The sequence below is a fragment of the Danio rerio genome, chromosome 18, assembly GCF_052040795.2.
Source record: "Danio rerio strain M-AB ecotype USA chromosome 18, GRCz13ab, whole genome shotgun sequence".
In the NCBI taxonomy this organism is placed as follows: Eukaryota; Metazoa; Chordata; class Actinopteri; order Cypriniformes; family Danionidae; genus Danio; species Danio rerio.
Genome location: NC_141038.1, coordinates 35,268,162 through 35,291,763, shown reverse-complemented (window position 1 = coordinate 35,291,763; position 23,602 = coordinate 35,268,162). Strand labels below are relative to the sequence as shown.

General features: G+C 36.8%; 1 long non-coding RNA gene and 1 pseudogene across 1 annotated transcript; both read right to left on the bottom strand.

The window, feature by feature from the left end:
- Positions 1–4,569: 4,569 nt before the first annotated feature.
- On the bottom strand, positions 4,570–6,927 carry LOC141378711 (uncharacterized). The gene is made up of 4 exons (XR_015515111.1): positions 6,797–6,927; positions 6,232–6,597; positions 5,780–6,133; positions 4,570–5,357 (listed from the first exon to the last, which is right to left on the bottom strand). It is a non-coding gene; the product is annotated as an uncharacterized LOC141378711 (long non-coding RNA).
- Positions 6,928–7,232: 305 nt separating this feature from the next.
- Positions 7,233–8,471, bottom strand: LOC147832876 (uncharacterized; annotated as a pseudogene).
- Between the last annotated feature and the right edge of the window lie 15,131 nt (positions 8,472–23,602).

Sequence of the window (23,602 nt, the reverse complement as noted above, 5' to 3'; positions counted from 1 at the left end):
ATTAACTTTGTCATCGCATTTTTAGTACAGTCAGGATACCAGAGTTAACAACTAGAATTAAATAAATACCTCCAATATAGACTAGTCAGAAAAAAACTATTCTCTTTAGTGCAGCCATCTTAACTTAGTAAACTAAAATTAAATAAATAACTGCAGTGTAAACTAGTGAAAGATCTTCTTCAAAAACACCATAATATCCACATTCTCCGATGAGAGGCTTGATCTCTGTGCAGACACAGACGCTCATTTTTAATTATATGGTTTCATTTAGATAGATAGGTTTCCGTTTAAATTAATGAAAAATATACATATACTGTGTTTGTAAAGTGTTTTTTCATGACATATTCACCAGTAAAATACATTGCGGTTGTGTCTGAAACTAATGTTAGGGTTGTAGCTGGCTGTATGTTTGCCTCCCGATCTCTCACTCTCTCTCTCCCGCTCCCTCTATGCCGGTCATTTATGTACTGTAGGTCCGCCTTCACGACAGCTGATGCCTGTCATTTCTGTAGGTCCGCCTTTTTGACAGCTGATTGGTCAGGAGACCGATCTATCATCATTTGGCGACACAGCGCGGGAATGTAAAAAGCAATTCAGGAAGAGCGGGAGAGAGAGCGCTTTTTCCTTTGATCTCGTTTTTAGTGTATTTTTCTGACATGATTATGATTTTCGTTGTTTTTGCTTAACTTTAGTTTGGGTAAAATTATTTTGCATTACTTTTGCCCACTTTAAGAAATTTTGTGAGGTTTGTACATTTTTATTTCAATTGATTTGTATATATTTTTTAGCTCCGCTCCTTCCCGACAATATAGCTGCATCTCCTCAAGTTCAGTCTTAGTGTAAGGTAAAGAGGGAAAATGTCATACGATTTCCATTTTGCAAACACGTAGAAAATGTATTGTCAAAGACATCAGGTAAGAGGTGAAGGTCATCTTTGTTTATTTTATTCAGTATATGGAAAAATGCGGCACACGGCGCTGAAGACCTTTTTTTTCTTTTCTTCAGTTTTAGCGAGGTAAGAGGGGTTATTCATGAGTTAGAATTGTTTTATTATATGTATTTCTTTTGTTTGTCTTCACTATCACCCCCTTGCTCGAGTTTAACAAATTTTTGTTTGATACTTTTGTTTGAATTTGTTACTTTATTATATTATTTTTATTAGTGTAAATATTTCTCTTTTTTGTATATTTGGGCATTAATCTGGTTTTACTTTTGCTTACACCCTCACATTGTGAAATTACCCCACTTTTTAAATGTTTTTCCGTACAAGTAAGTTTCGTGAAACAGTTGAGATAGACAGGCGTGCGCTTTGTCTACGACACGAATTCTATTCCTGTACTGAACTGGAAAACCAAAATGTTTCCACACAGATGACTTAAATGTGTCTTGGGGATCTGCAATCTCAGTACTATGTGAAGCAGCCATCCTGCGTCTAGTAGTAACGAGTGTGATGCTTACTCAAGTCACATGACATAACATGCACTAAAATACTAACTTTAGAATATAATATTTAGAACAAATTCTCATTACTAAAACAATTTAATCAAATATAATAATAAAGATGTGTTTAAATTGGTTCAATTAGTTAGAGACAAGTGACGTCAACCTCAACAATGGGCAGCAGGGGGCGTGAGAGTACCGCGGTACGCCACGAGAGTTTCGCGATACGTATCGTGGTTGGTGTATCGCGATATTTCGGTTCGGTTTTAATATCGTTACACACCCATTTCATAGTGAATTGCTTTAATCAGTATAGACTTTTCAACTCCTCCAGGACCAGATATGAACACATGGAATGAATCTGGATTTTCACCTTGTACTTTTGCTAAACACCATTGCCGAACTTTATAAAAGATTTGTGACTGTTTTTCATTCAAAGAACGCAACAAAGCCACTGCATCTTTCTTTGGCATAACAGATGTATTGTGTTCTGTTTTAGAAATAGCATCATTTGGTAGAAGGTCAGGTATAAGGTCATCATTCTCTTCAGTTTTTGTTTGTTTCTTTTTGCTATCTACACACTCTAGACGCTCAAGTTCTGCTTCTGGACAGATTTGGGCCCAAGCATCTTCCATTGGTCCATATTGTTCTAAATCGTCTTAAGCTTTTTGTATGGTATCTGCTTCTTTCTCAAAATTTGCCATGTTTGTATCAACTATAATTTTTACAGATTGAAGTTGAGAATTGTGTATTGTAACAAATCCAGTATCATAAAATTCATTATGGCAACTAAAACCTGGTGGTTTCAATTGGCTTTGCAAGTAATGAGGCAAGAATAATTCTAAGATACTTTGATAATAGTTTTCAGGATTTTTAGTTGGTGAGAATCGAGCATATCGTACAACTGCAAAGTCTTTGCGAGTTCTCCTTTTCACAAATCCCAGGTCATTTTCCAGTTTTATTCTTTCTGAACAGTTTTCAGATTTAGACAAAACTCTGTATTCTGAGGCAAATGCTGCTAAACACATTTCTGCAAACTCTTCTGTTTTTGGACGAGCTCTGTATCTCTCTGTTATACTTGTCATCCATATATTATCAGTTTTACCCCATTCAGCTTTTTTATGGATGGTGTTTAATGGTAGACTCATTTTTATTGTATTATTACCAGTTGGAATAAAACAACTTTTCTTGATCCCTGTTTCAGTTTCATGTTAGTCAAACGATAAACACTCTCTTGAGCTGAAACTTCTCGATTATGTAAAAACACACTTCCAAGTTTTCTTAAAGCCTGTTTAGCGTCTATATTTCCTTGCTTGTGTGCTTCTTTTTGAGCATTTGCCAACAACAGTCCCATTTCTCTCTCTGCTTTAGAAATATAGGAAATTATATATATTATACAAGAGTAAGGATCCACAACAAACTGTATATCCATGTTTGCATTCCAACACCGTAAAAGATCTGGATTATATTGATTCACCCATACATCATTAGGCTTCCTCTTTAAGACAACAGTTGTTTTCTTTGTCATTTTATTATAAGCAGCTTCAAATATCTCTTGATTTATACCAATAGATGAAAAGAAAGTGTCAGTTGATTCATAGAGAGTGTCGTTGTTCAACAAACATTCTTTTACTTTTTCCATTACTGCTTCAGCCAGGTCTTTAGATATTTCATTAGTCTTGTTTGATTTTTTTTGCATAATTTCATGTTTTTTATCATCACTTTGTTTTTTGTCCTTCTCAATCTGGCTGTTTCTTGCAATGAATGTATTTCTAGTGGGTGGCTGTGGAAAGTTAAATCTACATGTAGTGCCTTTCTTTCTACATGTCTTTGAATGTCTTTTGCTGTGTTGTTGGACACTGCTCACAATCTCATGCATTTCGTTTACCTCTTCAGAGGGCATTTCACAAGTTACATAGCAGTCAACAAAAGCTACAACTTCGCTGTCAGCATCTCTGTCCACTTGAGGTGCATTTTCAACTCAAAACAAACAATGTGTATGTGGTGATCCCCGTTGTTGAAATTCTATTCGATAGAAATAATCTATTATTTTTCCAGCTGGTTCAGCTGGTGACATAATAACATCTTTTAGAAAGTAATGAAACCTGTGATCAAACATTCTGGCAGCAGTTACTGGATTTCGCTGAAGCAGCCCACATCTATTTGACCAGTCCAGTTCATTAATAGGAGCTTGACAACCCTCTTGCTTTACAATAGTTTGCATAAGCTCTGGCCAGCGCAAGTCAGCTGATGAAAATGAACAAAACCATGTTGGTATCCCAAGCTGCCGGACCATTGCAAACAAATCTTTTTGCACAGATTGCCAAAAGACAGGACTCCCTCTAATTGGCTTTAAGAATTTATAACCCTGGTCACCATGTAAAATCTTTTCAAGTGAGTCTTTCTTTGTCAGTGTGTCTGGAGTAATTGTTGTTGTGTTTGTATCATAGCCATTCCTTAGAGCAATAGAAACATTTGAAATAACTTGATTAAGCTCAGACAAATATTGGCCATAAAATATATAATCCATGTTTTGGGCAAAGCGTCCATCTGCATTTAAGATTCTATTGTTTAAATACCTACACAGTGTTAATTTTTCAGGTCGTGTGTCATGAAAAGTTCCTGTTCCTTTTGGGAAGAGAACTGGAAAACATTTGGCTTCATTTGTTTCATCCATTAACACTCTCACTGGATTATTTCCTTCAGCTGGAGCAAATGACATAATGTCATTAAAATGTTGATCTAAAACTTCTTGTGCAATATCAACTGGCTGTAAACATGAATCCATAAACAAACCATGCTGCTGTCGGTCATAAAGGGTTTCATCACCGATGTCTTCATTGTCATTCTCAATGTTGTGCTCTTCATCAACATAAACATCATCACATGTATTCAAAACATATTCATTTGTGTTACTTCTGTCATTAATCTGTTCTTCTTCTGCTTTATTAAGAGGATTTACCCAAGCTTTGTTAAATTCCACATCAGCGTACCACTTGTTATTTTCTTTTAAGTATGAAAGCGCAGTTTTTATCTTATTGGTATGCACAAACTTATATTTATAATGACCTTTATATGTCAATTTTCTTTTAAGTTTTACTCTTATCATCAAATCAAATCATCAAATGCGTTTCGTTTTTTCTGTATTTTGTGACACTGTAGTGTTTAAGATTGTCTCTATGTGCTTTATTTTCTTTGTATTTCACAATACTATAGTTTTTCACAGAATCTCTATATAGTTTATTTGTACAGTACTTTAACTTACTATAGTGTTTCACAGCTTTGTGATGCAAATAATTTGATTTGTATTTGTCTGTACTATATTGTTTTAGTTTTTCCTGATAGTTTCTATTTACTTTGTACTATTCAGTACCAAATTGAATTTTGGCCTTTTTGTGCAACGCATCTTTGTGATATTTTATTTTTGCTTTTATTTTTTTAAGTTGTTTAAAAACAAGGTCAGTGCTGTACTGTAATTTATGTTTATGAAGCTTACGTGAGACTGATGAACATTTTGAAATGACATTTTATGTTGCTCGTTCAACTGATGATGTACAAACGCCAGCACAAGTCCCAGATTTTGTTTTTACACATGCAACAACTTCATAATGACAGTTATTTTTGTTTCATGTTTTAAATAAATTCCATTGCTTATATATGCACGTCTTTTTGACAGCACAGTTGAGGATGAAAATTTCAGTCATTTCCCCTGAGTATATGTAAATATGTTTGCAGCAATCAAGTCACAAGCACCCTGTATCTCAAGTTCCGTAGCCCATGTTCCCAAAAATCGCATTCTTGATCTGGCAATGTATTCTGGTACAGAACTGTAACCTTGCCTTAGATACTGATTGTACTTCTGTTTATTCTGATGGATGTAATTAACAACACATAGCCAGTGTCCCTAGCTACAGAATCTGTTGCTCTCAGCAGTCACACTTTTTAATTTATTTATTTACTTGACCACAGTCTTCTTATTCATTATTTTACCGCAGTTGTCTGCTCTTTTTATATATAACCAGCCTGCAGGTTAATAACGTTATAAGTCACCCTCCACTATACAACTGTTGTGGTCCAGTGGTTAGCATGTTAGATTACAACGTCGCCGACCCGGGTTTGATCCTTGCCTGAGTATGTTATTATTTTCATTGTTGAGACATATAATACTGTTTGGGATGTTGAACATTTGAAGTTCTAAAGCAGCTGTTTTCTAAAAAAAAAAGACGTGATAGTGTAATTAGAAACTGAATTGGAAATGACCTTATTTTAATATAGTCAGTCGTGAACTGAGGTGGGCCGGTCTGAGGCTTGAAACTCCAGGGCTGAAAAGGAGTCCCACTCCGGCTCTGGTTACAGCCCTGACAAAGCAGTTTCCATCTCCAACAATACTTTTCGTTTTACAAGGTTCAGCCATTTCAGTCATATTTGAATTATAATATTCTTTTTCAGTGTGTACCAAATTTAGCTTCAAACAAATACTTTATTGTTGCTGCACTGTTAATGGAATGAACTGAAAAGGCACGCTACCACGTTGTAAAACAAATTCAACATCATTTGTGTGACCTGTAGAACACATTGGCATATTATGTTTTTCACAGATTTCACTTACTATTTCATTTGTGTTTAAGTCAACTGTGGAGCCACTACATCTTACATTGAGTTTCGTTTCAAATGTCTCAGTTTCATTTACATTCTTTGGTTTATTTTTTGTAATCATTTCACTGCACATCGTCTGCTCTTTTGGAACATGTTCATTGTTGTTGGGTTTAATTTCAAATGTCTCACTTTCACTTGTTTTCTCGGTTTCATTTTTTTTAATCACTGAACTGCACACTGCCTCTTCTGTTGAAACACGTTTATTGTTGTCAATCATTTTCACTTTGACCCCAGTTACCTCAAATGGACTATTGTCTGCATTCAGTGACACACCAAGATTCTTGAGAGAGATAAGCAGAGACTCTATATTGGGATAAAAAGTCACTATGCTCTTACCATCAGCTGCACATGTACCATCAGAGTTTCGGGAGTGTGGGTCAATAACTGCATAGCACGAAGCTATTTTCACAGCAGCACAAATGTTCAGATTAATATTTACCAAACATGCATCACACCTTTGGAATGCTAAATGTACTGCTTCAGCAAGTGACATGGCAAAACCTTGTAAACCAGTGGTCACCAAACTTGTTCCTGGAGGGCCAGTGTCCTGCAGATTTTTTCTCCAACCCTAATCAAACACACCTGAACAAGCTAATCAAGTTCTTACGAGGTATACTTGAAACATCCAGGTAGGTGTGTTGAGGCAAGATAGAGCTAAACCCTGCAGGGACACCGGCCCTCCAGGACCAGGATTGGTGACCCCTGTTGTAAACCTTCATCATATTCATCTACACCAAACAGGCCAGACAATGTTCGATCATAGTTTATTGAAAATCTACAATCATCTGGTGTGTGTGTGTCAGGCAGCTCATCAACACGTATAAAGCCTCGGCCAGGATCGTTAATTTTTCCAGAATCCCTCATAACACTGTACAGCTCATCACCATTTAGCAAACAGCATCCAGGTCACTTCTGTTCCATTGAAATAAACTTTTCATCTTACAAAACATAATTGCAGTTAAACTGTTGGCGGCACTTTGCTTTCCCATATTCTGGCCAAAACAATCAGACCCAGGCAATTCAGGCAACACAAAGACCTCCGCATTACCACACTTTCTGGACTAGTCCTCAATTGACACTATTTTTCCCCCTTTGCGAACAAATTTTTTTGCCCCTACATCAGATGCTTCAATTTTTTACCCACATTCCCGTTCCTTGAAGTTGGCCTACTCCTCTGCCTGATTGGCTGAAAATAGTTCAAGCATCATGTCATCCATTTCAGACTCAACCATACTACTTGCAGAAGCACTATCCTCCTTTGCACAAGCTAATGAGGAACTTCCTGTAGCCTCATTAGCTTGTACACCGGCGGAACATCCTGTGGCCACAAATGCCACATCCATAACACGCTGGCCTCGAAACTTGACATGGACACATGTAGACCCATCACCCAATAATCTGGCAACAAGAGCGTCAGTATCATGACTGCCCTTCTCTGGCAGGCCGAGAAGCTTGCGCAGGAGAAAAAAAAAAAAACACCACAAAGCTGCTCATTTTGCCAGCCTGGTCTTCTATGGAGATGATGCCACGTAGCAATGTCACAATTCGTGATGTGACAACAGGCATCACACTGCTGGCACCTGGTTATGGTTGCTGAGAGGTTGACTTGAGGCAAGGCATGACGCTTCTGGCAAAAATGGTCAACCTTGACCTCTGCTGTAACGACGACCCCCTCCTTCTTTTCAAAGCTTTCCCGAAGTGGTGCAACAGTAGGTGCAGCATCCGGAACGATTCTTCTGCAAGTCAACGTAGAAGCAGAATTAAAAATAATGTCTTCACCATTATTCTGGCGCGAGGGAGTTAGTTTCACACGACTTAATCTGACAGGAGTTCTGAAACACAAAAATGTTAATGATTTTATTAAACAAAAACACTATTTCTGCCTTTGTTTAAACGTTTAAAACGGAGACCAACAACACCAAACATTCAGATTTTCATAACTCACCTACTATCAGCCCTATAGAAAAAGCAAGTTGTTCTGATCATAGAAAACTTTGACTTACAATCTTGTTTAATTACAGTAGTCTTATGACTTGTGCACAAATTGAGGCAACTTTCAAGTATTCGCATACAGGACTACCCTGAACCTCGACTAAAAATTGCACACGGTTTCAAAGTTCATAACCAAATGGCCAAACTATACTACAATAAAATTCTCATCTTAAACAGTTAAAAAAAAAAAAAAAAAAAAAAAAAAAAAAAGAAAGAAAAAAAAAGAATTGCACTTACCGGTCCTTCTCTGCACTCTGAAAAATGTGGTGTTTCTGCAGATCAAACACCACCACATGGGTGTTTCTATCTGCCTCTTGCAATAATGCAGTGAAATAATCACTGCCCTCCAAAATCTCCGAAACACTGTGGAGATATCCTTCCATCCTTATTTCATCATCCAACTTGGCTCTTTTCTTGTTTTGTGCTGTACCTGCACTTCTGTAGACAACAAAACAAATGTAATGCATCATAACCTTAAATTACACATGGCTAGCAAATGCATATACACTTCAAATTAATGCTTTTAAAATTTTAATGCTTAAATATTTACTTGCATCAGGGCTTTTTTTTTTTTTTTTTTTTTTTTTTTTACAAACGCGGTTTCCAGTCAGGCTACCAAAAATTCGTCCACCCAACCTAGTAGGCTAGCTTATTTGCTGCCACAAAAATCAGATGTAGAAACGAAGTTATAAAATCCATATTTAAAAAAAAAAAAAAAAAAAAAAAAAAAAAGTTTTTTTTTTTTTTAATATGCCTGTAGCGCAGCAGCAAGAAACCCAAATTAATTTAGCACTGTATAGTTAACACCACAAGCCTGTCTGTCAGACACACCATCTTAAATCTAACACAAAATTATATCATATTCAAATCTTAATGCTAACGGACTTAAAATGGCATATAAAATAGGACAAAAACATTAAATTATAAATAACTTTTTATTCAATTAAATTAAACAAAATAAAACAAACAAATAAACTAGCCAACTAATCAAGCTGTTCAAAAATAGACACTATTAAGCAAGTGTGAGTTGAAAATAATTGGAACTAAACTGTGCAAAGCTGTGGCCAACCACAACAAACATTTCTATTAGGTTTTTACACATTTACTTTAAGTTTCAAAACCTTTCCTTTGACAATTTAAAAAAAAAAAGTCCACAGCTTACGTTATCTCTTATGTAAACTAGCAATCAAACAAAATAGGTTGATTTGGAAGGACTAAAACACGCATGCAAAATACAAAAATGCAACAAAATAAAATTACAACAAATTTTATATATATATATATATATATAAATTTGAACAGTGTCAGTTTACTAAAATAATATTAATCATTTAACTGTTATTATTTTATAAAATTGCACATCACATTTTATATTATCTGCAAATGTTTTTTTTTTTAAAGTCACACTACATTAATTCTTGCTTAACATTATTCTTCTAAAACATCTAAAAAAAAATAAAAACTGAACAAAGATGCAATTTAATTTTAATACCATCTTCTAGCATTTTAATAAACATCACAAACACCGAACTGTGCGATTTCACTCATTCAAATACATGCAAGCACATTAAATGATCTGCTCATTTTGAACACGTTGACATTAAAATTACTGAGGTCACCCAAACTATTCATTAAACAATCATTATAAATTAAAAAAAAAAAAAAAAAACTTTTGCAGCCTAATCCTAGATTGTAATTGAATTTTTTTAACCTTCCACAGAACACATATTTATATCATATTTAAATCTCAATGCTAGCAGACTATATTGACATATAATACTGACAATAAAAACAAAAAATAAAAACCAGTACCTGTAAACCATAGATCTCACACTTGATTTCTGGAGATCCACTGCACAGCACAGCACAGCACAGCACAGTTTTAAGCAAACCCTAATCAAACACACCTGATCCAACTAATTAGGGTGTTCAAAACTATTAGAGACTATTAAGCAGGTGTGAAAATTATTTGTTGTGGAGATGTTAATGGGCACAATGCAATATGGGATACTTTAATGATTCAAATGAGATAGTAATAAAAGAGTTAATGAAAAATAAAAATGTAGTATGTATAAATTATGGAGAGGGCACTAGAATAAATGTGGCAAATGGGAAGGAAACGGCAGTAGATATTACAATTATGTCTGAAAGCTTAGCAGGAATATGTAATTGAGCAGTTAAAATGTGGAAGTGATCATTACACAAATTTTATAGAGATTGGAGTAAAAAATGTGGTAAGTGAATCAAATGGACCGGTTAGATGGGTTTTTAAAAAAGCAGATTGGAAAAAAATTAAGGAAATAAGTGATGATACAATTAAATTAATTAATATTGAAAAAGATATAGAGGAATTAAACCAGGATATTTGTGGAGCTATAATATCGGCATCAAAACAATCAATTCCATTAAGTAGTGGGTGTAAGAAAAAAAAAAGATAGTTCCTTGGTGGACAGAGGAATGCTCCAAGATAATAAAGGAAATAAATAAGTCATTTAAAATACTTAAAAGATCACATAACTTTTAGAATTTAATTAAATATAAAGTTGCATGCAAATGTAAGAAGAACCATAAAAATAGCAAAAAAAAAAAAAAAAAAAAGAATATTGGAGATTATTTTGTGACTCTGAAAGATAAAGAAGAAACAACATTAAAATTTAGAGAATTAATGAGGGAAGAGGATGACAACGATAACAATGTACTCAATTTGCCATTTACTGTTGGAGAGTTAAATAAGGCTTTGAATAATATCAACTTATCGGGACCTGGTAAAGATCAAATATGTTATATAATGTTAAAGTAAATTGTCAAAAGGTATTTTATTGTAGTTATATAATAAAGTGTGGGAAAAAGGAAAAATACCAGGGAACTGGAAAGAAGCAGTGGTGATTCCAATTCGGAAACCAGAAAAGGAAGCGAAAGATCCAAGTGATTATAAACCGATCTCTTTAACATCTCATATGAGTAAGATTATAGAAAAAATTATTAATAATAGGCTAACATATTAAATGAAAACTAGAGGATATATCAGAAACTATCAAAGTGGTTTTAGGAAAGGGAGAAGTACTACAGATCTAACTGTGTGTTTGGAAAACGAAATTGGAAGAGCTCAGGTAAAGAGGGAAAAAGTTATTTTAGTATTTTTCGACATTGAAAAAGCGTACGATATGATGTGGAAGGAAGGACTAATAATTAAGTTGTGACTGGCAGGAGTTAAAGGGAAAATGTTAAAATGGATTAAAGATTTTCTTTTTGAAAGAACGATTCAGGTAAAGGTTGGTCAAGAATTGTCGAGGATAGAAAAAATGGTATACCACAAAGAAGTATAATTAGTCTTTTATTATTTTCCATTATGATTAATGATATGTTTTCAGAAATTGAAAAGGAAATGGGGGTTTCTCTTTATGCAGATGATGGGGCGATTTGGAAACGAGGAAGGAACATAGTATTTATTAAAAAGAAAAACAAGAGGCAATCACAAAAGTAGAAAGATGGTCATACAAGTGGGGTTTAGATTTTCAGTTGAAAAATCAAATGTAATGCTATTTTCAAAATGTAGAAAAATTACAGAGATTGAATTGAAATTATATGGTCATGAAATAGAAAGAGTGTCAAGTTTTAAATTTTTAGGTATATGGTTTGATGAAAAACTCACTTTTAAAACACATTAAAAAATGGTGGATAAAAGTAAAAAAATTTGTAAATGTGATGAGATGTCTAACGGGTAAAGAATGGGGAGCTTGTAGAGTAGCATTAAGAGAAATATACACAGGTTTGAGATCTATGTTTGATTTTGGGTGCATTATGTACCAGTCGGCAGCAAACAGTTTATTAAAAGAAATAGATAAGATTCAACATAAGGCTTTAAGATTGTGTACAGGGGCAGTGATATCCACACCAATTGCAGCTCTTCAAGTAGAAATGGGGGAAATGCCTTTAGACATCAGGGGAACCGAGATGTTGTTGCGATATGGGCTAATGTCATGGGGCACAACCTGCAACATCCATCAAGGATATTGTTAGAACCAGCATGGGAAAAAAGAAAGATTGAAATTAAAAACTTTGGATGGGTTATACCTAGAATAATTAAAGAATTTAATTTGAATTAAGTATTGAAAAGTCCTACAGTGACTTGGTCAACAGTCCTGTTATGGTTAATATCACAATCCACAGTAGATCTGACACTGTTGAATAAAGAAGAAAGAGATGATCCAAAACCCAGTGCACAAAACACAAATGAATATATAAAAATAAATTATGGTGAATATGTTCAAATATATTCAGATGCATCAAAAGATTTGGAAAATAAAGTAGGAGTGGCTTTTAGTTTTCCAGTTTTTAACATCAAGAGATACAAAAGAATATCAGATAAGCTGTCAATTTATACAGGTGAAATGACTGCAATTTTATTGGCATTACAACACTGAAAAAAGTGTTGCATGCAGAACTGTTGCAAACAATTTATTTGTGTTGAATTTAAACAAACAAATTAAATTGAACAATGTTCAACTTAATTTGTTTGTTTAAATTCAACACAAATAAATTGTTTACAACCACTTAACGTAGAAAAATTTAGTAAATCCAAGGAATCATCTTTGAATAATTTTTTTCAGTGAATGGGTAGAAGAAAACAAACCAAAGAAGACAATTATCTGTTCTGATTCAAGCTCATCTTTAATATTGATTGAAACAAGACATTCAGAATGTAGATTGGATATTTTGATATAAATTTTAAAATCAATATACAGAATTCAACATATGGAGATCATTTTAGCTTTTATCTGGGTTCCAGCACATGTTGGAATTTTAGGGAATGAAGAAACAGATGAATGTGCAAAGGAGGCCACAAAAAATCAGAAATTGACATGTTTTTAAGAACTAGTAAAAATGAAATGAAGATAATTATTCGACAATATGTGAGGGAGAGATGGCAAAAGAAATGGGAAGAAGAAAGAACAGGTAGATGGTATTACGTGATTCAGAGGATGGGTAAAAATAGAACAGTAGGGAGAAATAGACGTGAGGAAACCATTATATCAAGGTTAAGGTTTGGACATACTGCTCTGAATAGTGGACTGTTTAGAATAGGAAAACATCCAAGTGGATATTGTAATAATTGTAATGTAGAAGAAAGTAAAGAACATATCATAAAGAAATGCCCATTATATAAAAGGCAAAGGAATATAATGATAGACATTGAGGAAAATAAGGTAAATATAGGTATTAATATTATGTTAAGTAGTAGAGTAGGAGATAGTAAATTGAAAGTTATTCATTAATGTTTCTTAGAGAAACTGGGATGTATAATAGAATATAAATTAATAAGTATAAGAGGGTAAAAATTTCAATTCTGATCCACACTCCTAACCAGTAGATGGCGGAAATGCATCTTAAAGTTGTTTGCCAACCACCAATAAAAAACTAAGAAGAAGAAGCAGGTGTGAGTTGAAGGCAGGCACTTTTTTCCAGGGGTTTCAGTACAGCGTAACCGCTACTACGTCATCGGGTGGGCGTGGCCTATCTGTGAATTTGCATAGGTCACGGATCATGCGCAGATTGTGAAAACAGCCGTTAGATTCAGATACCTGTACGTATTCGCAGGGGTTTCGTGTCAAATGCCTTTTATATGCAGTACTAAATAGCTGTCCTGATCGCAGGTGTTTCATGTGAAGTCAGTGTATGTTATATTAAACAAATTAACTTAAGATACCTCTCAGATTACATTAATACTGTTATAACTTAAGATACCTGTCCCGATCCTACGGCTTTTGTGTCAAATACTTTATATATCATATACAGTAGCATCAGATACCTGTCCTGATCCCAGGTGTTTCATGTATGATCACTTTTATATTATATACAGTAACATCAGATACCTGTCCTGATCCCAGGGGTTTCATGTATGATCACTTTTATATATATTAACATCAGATACCTGTCCTGATCCCAGGGGTTTCATGTATGATCACTTTTATATATATTAACATCAAATACCTGTCCTGATCCCAGGTGTTTCATGTATGATCACTTTTATATATATTAACATCAGATACCTGTCCTGATCCCAGGGGTTTCATGTATGATCACTTTTATATTATATACAGTAACATCAGATACCTGTCCTGATCCCAGGGGTTTTATGTATGATCACTTTTATATATATTAACATCAGATACCTGTCCTGATCTCAGGGGTTTCATGTATGATCACTTTTATATATATTAACATCAAATACCTGTCCTGATCCCAGGGGTTTCATGTATGATCACTTTTATATTATATACAGTAACATCAGATACCTGTCCTGATCCCAGGGGTTTCATGTATGATCACTTTTATATACAGTAACATCAGATACCTGTCCTGATCTCAGGGGTTTCATGTATGATCACTTTTATATATATTAACATCAAATACCTGTCCTGATCCCAGGGGTTTCATGTATGATCACTTTTATATTATATGCAGTAACATCAGATACCTGTCCTGATCTCAGGGGTTTCATGTATGATCACTTTTATATACAGTAACATCAGATACCTGTCCTGATCTCAGGGGTTTCATGTATGATCACTTTTATATTATATATATTAATATCAGATACCTGTCCTGATCCCAGGTGTTTCATGTATGATCACTTTTATATACAGTAACATCAGATACCTGTCCTGATCTCAGGGGTTTCATGTATGATCACTTTTATATTATATACATTAACATCAGATACCTGTCCTGATCCCAGGTGTTTCATGTATGATCACTTTTATATTATATACAGTAACATCAGATACCTGTCCTGATCTCAGGGGTTTCATGTATGATCACTTTTATATTATATATATTAACATCAGATACCTGTCCTGATCTCAGGTGTTTCATGTATGATCACTTTTATATACAGTAACATCAGATACCTGTCCTGATCTCAGGGGTTTCATGTATGATCACTTTTATATTATATATATTAACATCAGATACCTGTCCTGATCCCAGGTGTTTCATGTATGATCACTTTTATATACAGTAACATCAGATACCTGTCCTGATCTCAGGGGTTTCATGTATGATCACTTTTATATTATATACATTAACATCAGATACCTGTCCTGATCCCAGGTGTTTCATGTATGATCACTTTTATATTATATACAGTAACATCAGATACCTGTCCTGATCCCAGGGGTTTCATGTATGATCACTTTTATATACAGTAACATCAGATACCTGTCCTGATCCCAGGGGTTTCATGTATGATCACTTTTATATTATATACAGTAACATCAGATACCTGTCCTGATCCCAGGGGTTTTATGTATGATCACTTTTATATATATTAACATCAGATACCTGTCCTGATCTCAGGGGTTTCATGTATGATCACTTTTATATATATTAACATCAGATACCTGTCCTGATCCCAGGTGTTTCATGTATGATCACTTTTATATACAGTAACATCAGATACCTGTCCTGATCTCAGGGGTTTCATGTATGATCACTTTTATATTATATACAGTAACATCAGATACCTGTCCTGATCTCAGGTGTTTCATGTATGATCACTTTTATATTATATATATTAACATCAGATACCTGTCCTGATCCCAGGTGTTTCATGTATGATCACTTTTATATACAGTAACATCAGATACCTGTCCTGATCTCAGGGGTTTCATGTATGATCACTTTTATATTATATATATTAACATCAGATACCTGTCCTGATCCCAGGTGTTTCATGTATGATCACTTTTATATACAGTAACATCAGATACCTGTCCTGATCTCAGGGGTTTCATGTATGATCACTTTTATATTATATACATTAACATCAGATACCTGTCCTGATCCCAGGTGTTTCATGTATGATCACTTTTATATATATTAACATTAGATACCTGTCCTGATCTCAGGGGTTTCATGTATGATCACTTTTATATATATTAACATCAGATACCTGTCCTGATCCCAGGGGTTTCATGTATGATCACTTTTATATACATTAACATCAAATACCTGTCCTGATCCCAGGGGTTTCATGTATGATCACTTTTATATACAGTAACATCAGATACCTGTCCTGATCCCAGGTGTTTCATGTATGATTACTTTTATATACAGTAACATCAGATACCTGTCCTGATCCCAGGGGTTACATGTATGATCACTTTTATATTAGTTGACATCAGATACCTGTCCTGATCCCAGGTGTTTTGTGTATGATGACTTTAAATAAAAATAGAAAATAAATATGAGTTATGTTAATTAACTAAGATCGAGAAAGAAAAATTAACCACGATTTATTACAGAAAATGTGGTATTTATTTGTTTAAACATGACTGAATACCATATTTTAAACTACAAAAACACGATTAACCTTACCACAACCATTATTATTTGGTTTAAAATGGAAGTACAAAAGCCCAGAGACAGTAAAACGGATTAAAACGAGGTCAGCTGTTCTTGCTAATGAAATCTTTAAAATATAACATTATAACAACAAAAAAATAACCTGTATGATTGTTTTTTTCCTTCGTTATCCACCGCGGTAGGTTCTTTATCCATAATCATCCTGTTTGAAATGACCGCGCTAAAAAAGAACCTGTACTGCGCATGATCAGTGACCTCTCAGTATAGTTTTTTTTTAAGGGGGCGTTTCCCAAACACCGACCTAGCCACGCCCATTTTACGTCGTGGTAATGAAACCCCTGGAATTTAGTGCATGCCGTGAGTTGAAGGTGGTTGTAGCTAAACTGTGCAAAGCTGTGGCAGTATTTAAAACAATCAAGAATAATTTAATTTAATTTAAAATGAACAAGTCTACACAGAACCCACAGCACTGCACTACTTACCTGTGTAAAATGGCATTTGTCAATAACTTTGTAAAACTTTTCAATTTAGTTTTACTTTCACATTTTTTAAGTTTACTCTTTGTTTTATATTAAAAATATTTCTATTAAGTTTTTATAGATTTGCTTTGTTTAAATTTAAAACCTTTACTTTAACATAATTAAAACATGTCCACAGCTTAAATCAACGCTTATGTAAACTAGAAATTAAATAAAATAGACTGACTTGTATAGCTGCGGTCTCACTGCACTTTTCCCCCCATAGACTTCCATTCAAATGCATGTGAATGCATCAGATCGGAAACACAAGGTCAAGCGTCAAGTTTTGCAGGTCGCTGTGTTGGAAAGTTCAAGCTTGATGAACTCTGACCTGCGAAATCGCATCACTTGACTCTAGTGTAACCGCAGCTTAAGACTAAATGCATATGGCACATACAAATGCAACATATAAAATAAAATGTCAACAAATTCAGACTGTCCATACCATTGTGTAAGTAATTAAACAGGCCTCCTTTACATTTTTTCACAAAATTAAAAAACAATTGAAACTATAAAAGCATGTAAATCTTCTGCTTCAGTGATGTTTTTTTTAATAAAAGCACAATCTACAGGTCTTTCTCCAAACAATTACAGCTCATAGTTTCTCTCTCATTCTATAAAATTGCACACATCACAATTATATTAATAACTAATTTACTGCAAATCTTTTTTATATTTGCACTACACTAATTTTTGCTTTACATTATTCTTCTAAAACATCTAAAAAACTGAATAAAGATGCAATTTAATTTTATACCATCTTCTATTATTTTAATAATCCCATCTTAAACACTGAACTGTGCAGTTTATCACTCATTCAAATACATGCAAGCACATTATATAATCTGCTCTATTTGTACACTTTGCCATTAAAATCACTGATGTCATCCAAACTGTTCATTAAACAATCATTATAAATTAAAAACCTACTTTTACAACCTAATCTTAGATTTTAATTGAAGATTTTGTAACCTTCCACAAGCCACACATCTACTTTAATCTTTCACCTTCTTATAATCTCATAAATTTTAAAGGTTCAAGACACCCTGGAGTCAATTAAGATGACATTAGCGCCTGTCACCCTTAATTGTGGGGGAAACTGAATAATTTTGAGCTTTTGTCAACTAATTTCATCTTGCGGATTTAATATAATTTTTGGGGTGGGATCAAAATCTGTGACGTAGCACAAATCTGCTAGTGGAGGTATGATGCGTCTGATTAATTGTTATTATTTATAGCGGAGTTTTCTTATCTTATGAGAAGAGCCTGCTTCTTAATTATTCATGTGAGCACTAACTTTCTGAAGGCGAGGCAGACCTGGTGCCCATGGGGTCATATGTATTTTTTTCCATGATCCACGAGGTTTGTTGTGTTTTATAACCCTTTAAATCATTTTTAATAATCTAAGTATTTTCTCTCTCAATTAGATCCTCTCCCCACAGTCCTGCTTAAACATTTCCTCCAATTTTAGCCATAATCCAGTATTCTTTTTCCACTGGAACAATTCCTACTTCTTTCAAATCTGCAACAAAAATCTGTACATTGAAAAAAAAATTTCTGACCCATTTGATTTGAATAAATTACAACATGTTTCTAATCTACCATTTATTGCCAAAATTCTTGACAAAATTGTAGCAACACCACTTCACATACATTTTACTCATACCAACTTACACAAATAGTTTAACTCTGGTTTCCAACCACTCTACAGCACAAAACCGCACTTCACCAACAACCTTTTTTATAGCAGCTTATTCAACATTCAACTTTATATAGCAGCACACAAACACACAGACTTGGGTGAGTTGTGTTTAACTGTGATACTGTTAGTGAACATTATGACACGGTTTCCTTGTCTTCTATGTTTGAACCTTGCTTTGTTTTGTTTGTTTATTCCTGTCTGCCTTTTTGACAGGACTTTTTGTCTGCCATCTGCCTGTTTATTAGACTATGACTCTGGATTGCCCGTTTACATCTCTTTGCTCATGTGTTGACTGTTGCTTCCCTGACAATCCTGCTAATAAACCCTGCATTTGGATTCACACCTCTGTTTTCAGCATCACTTCACATTACACACACAAAGCTTGTGTAGATTCTTTTCTTTCTTTTTTTTTATGAATGGGCTATATAAGCAGCTGTTTTTTTGGCACTGAAAACGCCCAGCGATAGATTGATTATTTTCAAATTCATGGAATACAGCATCGATAATATAGTCAATTAAATAGACCTAAGCATTCATTTAGTTGTTCAAGTGTAAAAGGAGAACAAGCAATGTACACAAGGATCACCGAGCACAATTGAAAATGAAAAGTAACTTGTTGTATTGGTAATGTAAGTGTAATGTAAAAAGATGGCAGGATATTTCTGTTTTTAGTACTCCTTTTTTTGTGATCTGACTTTATTAAATTAAATAACAGCATAATACTGCTCTTCCCCCTAACCAGCTATACATTTTGGATTATATGATATCACTGTTTAGAATTTACAAACAATACTTTTCTAAAACTGTATTAAGGACAAAGTCAGAATGTGAAAATATGAAACAAACAAACAAGTTAAGAAATATTAACCAATCTTGTCACAAATATGTAAGAGGTCTATCTGAAGTCACAGCATGAAACTCATAAACATTGGCCACATGGTGGCACTATACAGCACAAAAATGCTTTATGCCATACAGTTTCTTTGTCTGGGCGTCACGATAGCGCAGTGAGTAAGACGATTGCCTCACAGCAGGAATGTCGCTGGTTTGAGCCCCGGCTATGTCAGTTCTTCCCATGTTCGTGTGGGTTTCTTCCAGGTGCTCTGGTTTCCTCCAAAGACATGCAGTACAGGTGAATTGGGTAGGATAAATTGTCTGTAATGTATGTATGTGAGTGTGTATGGATGTTTCCCAGTGATGGATTGCAGCTGGAAGGGCATCCGCTGCGTAAAACATATCCTGGATAAGTTGGTGATTTATTCCGCTGTGACGACCCCTGATGAATAAAGAAAGTAAGCCAAAAAAAATGAATGATTGAATGAGTTTCTTTGTCCAAAATGGTATGACATAACATGAGGACATTGGCATATCTTAAAAAAACAAAAGCCAATAATCATTCAACGAAGTTTTCATTTCCTTTGTGTCACTGTCTGCACATTATGTCCATCATACATGCGTTTAAGTGTAAGCCATATATTTTGACTTGTCAACAGCCCTTAATGCTCGAACCCCGTTAATCGCCGCTTGCGGCTATATTAGTTTCTTTTTTTTTTGTAATTGTTTTTTGTGTATTTTCTTTGTATTTTCAACCTATTTGGTTTAAGGGGGGAGACCCAGCTGTGTGCATTGTATTAGTGTGTATACACTGAGTGCTGTGCTAAACCAATTTTGCTGTGTGAAATAAGTTTGCTGTGTAATCAAATGGGTTTTGTGTGAGTGTGTGTAAGTGTGTGTGTTTATTCCTTGGTGTGGTCGACAATTGCAAACTTCCGCTGGTAACCTGCTCTATTGTTTTGGATTATTGTTGTCTTTTTCTTTGTAAATGGCTCACGTTAAAAAGGATAAAAACTTTTGTATCTCAATAAAGTGCCTTTTCTGAGTTTACGTCTCCATGCTCACCCTACTTTGGTTACGAACCTAGGTGCCTCTTAAATATTATTATTATTTTTATTATTATTCACTGAAAAATCAGGTGGCGTAATTGTTCAGCCGTTAGTTAAATTTCTTATGCCCCGCAACAATATCAAAGTCATAAATCCCACAAGGTGATTACATTTCATAATCAAATGATTTACTACATTGCCAATAGAACATATTGTATTAAATCTACTATTTTTTGTATATAAGAAAAGGTAGCAAAAATGAATCCGAACTGGCAAATTTACTAGTGGTATGCATATTAAAATATAAATTGCATCAATGATATAAAAATACAATTGCATAATTACAATCATAATATTGTTTGTATTAATTACTTCAATTGAAAAACATAAGTGTAGTCATAAGGTTTAACTAAATTAACTATTAACCACTATTTTGCTGTCGAGCTCTCTCAGACAGTTCAGCATCAGCTGAGCGCGCTCTCTGGAGAGGCGTGCTGTCATGGTGACCGAGTTCAGCTCCAGCCCGAGAAAAGAGATCTTCTGCACAGGGGCGAGTTTGCTCTTTTCTCTGTGTACCTGAAGCCCCAACTGGTGGAGGTGCCGGAGCACCTTGTCTTTGTGCATAATCAATCGCTCCCGAGAGTGGGCTAAAATCAGCCAGTCATCGAGATAGAGTATGTGGATGCCCGCGAGCCGAAGGGGCACTAAGGCACCCTCCGCGAGCTTGGTGAAGACCCCCAGAGACAGCGAGAGCCCGAAGGGGAGGACTTTGTATTGCCAAGCTCGACCTTCGAATGCAAACCGCAGAAACTGACGGTGGCGAGGAAGAATGGAGACATGGAAATACACGTCCTTCAGGTCTATTGCTGCAAACCAATCCCGAGGACGAATGCACCAGAGGATGCGCTTCTGTGTAAGCATTCTGAACGGCAGCTTGTGCAGACATCAGTTCAAAACGCGTAGATCTAGGATTGGCCGTGACCCACTGCTCTTATTTGGCACAATGAAGTACGGGCTGTAAAACACGCCCTCCATCTCGGCTGGAGGAACCAGCATAATTGCATCCTTCGCAAAGGGCTGGCCCGCGCTAACAGGCAGGCAGAGCTCTCGCTAATGGACTCATCGCTACAATTGCTGACGTACCAACAGTGGGGCAGCGCTGAGTGGGTGTGCTCATCCATGAAGCGCGAGGGTCCCGCGGAAGAGCTGGAGGTGAGAGATTTGCTCTCACTCCGCACCCAAACTCCGGAGAGGGGGCTCGAGGGGTGGGAGAATGAAGACCGTCCTCCCAGCGCTCGTGAGCCACTGGCGAAATAACCGAACCTGCGAGCTAGAAGCATAGCGTCCCAGACTGGCAGATTTAGGGCTGTCACATCCGGGGAAGTGGAAAAGTGCTCTTTCTATTTTTTCATGGCAGTAAAAAGTGCCATTGGAAATGGGGCCCGCCTCTCCAGCAAGGAAAGAGCAAGTGTCCTCTTCTCCAGATGACCTGTCCCATGGACGCTTTGCGGTCCGTTTACCGGACTTATCGGTGATCTGGGCAGGGGGGGCTGCCTGCTTTTGAGGTGCTCAACGCGCTCGCTTTGCCGGAGATGTGTGCTTGGGTGGGGCAGCTCTCGTAGGCGGGCGCCTTCGGCGAGGAGCAGCAGATTTGGATGGTTCGGCGGACAGAACGGGCTTACAGTCCCGCCGATAGGTGACATTACCCATCGCATCAGACTACTCTCTCACCGCCTTGAATTCCTGGGTGAATTCACAGACGGTGTCGCTGAACAGGCCAGCTTGGGATATGGGGGAGTCAAGAAAGCGGACTTTGTCGACTTGCATATCAGACAAGTTTAGCCAGAGGTGGCGCTCCTGGACATCGTCCTCCCCAAAACACACTCAGCCAACTTAGTGGTCCGAAGAGCATAGTCGTTTGCGGTGCGAAGCTCATGTAACAAGCCTGGGTTGGATCCATCCTCGTGCAGCTCGGCCTGCGCTTGGTAGCGCTAGTAGGTGGCCTTCGCGTGCAAAGTGGAAGCAGCCTGGCCCGCAGCCTTGTAAGCTCTGGCTCTGAGGGAGGCAGATAACTTACAGGCATTGGACGAGACGAGGCAGACCCCGCCAAGAAGAGGCGCCACGCGGGCAAGGATTGACTGTAATCGCATGCTCGACCTGAGGAATTGCCACATACCCCCTGGCCGCTCAAGAGTGGTGAGGGCAGAGGAACATGCAGCAAGGGCAGAGAAAGGTGCCCTCCAAGACTGCATGAGCCTAATGTGCACCTCCGGGAAGAAGGGGACGAGAGGCTTTAAAGGCTTAGCCCTTGGGTCCTCTATTTAGCACCCATCTAATCAGTCCGGCCCCACGGCCGAAGAAGCCCAGGAAAGCACGGCTAATATGTTCGTTTCAGGATCCGTTTTGACAGCACTCACCTACCCGAGGGAGGCGAGCGGGCCTGGTTTCTCGTAGGACAATGAAAGCCCACCCTCCGATGCAGCAGTGTACGTCTGGTCCACGGTGTCATCGAATGTAAGGACTACCTTCTGGTTAGACTGATCACTTCCTCCGCTCGAAGCTGGGATAAAGTGCTGGGAGGAGCGGGAGGTCCGCGGGCCCGGAGGCAATGGATAATCTCCCACTGGAACCCTCAGATCTGCCCGAGTGCCCGCTGTATTGCAGGGGACAGCTGGGGTGGCTCGCCCTTTTGCAAAGGCTAGCAACGATCGTAACTGCGCAACAGTCATGGCATCGCAGTGACGACATGAACTGCCCGCGAGCAACGCATTAACATGCTGGACCCCCAGACATGCAACGCAGTGCTCGTGCCCATCATCCGGGGACAGGAAACCTCCGCATCCAGAAACGCACGGTCGCACCGCCATCCTGAAAAGGACGTGCTGCACGACTGTGTTGCTTGTTTTGTGAAACGGCAACTTTATACGCACCGCTCTGGAGGACCGGACCCAAAGAACGCCAGGCAAGGGAGAAACCAAGCTTGACCATCTGTCGCTGCTTGTACACACTCTGGACCGGGAGACTGCTCTCGTTCGCTCGAAATC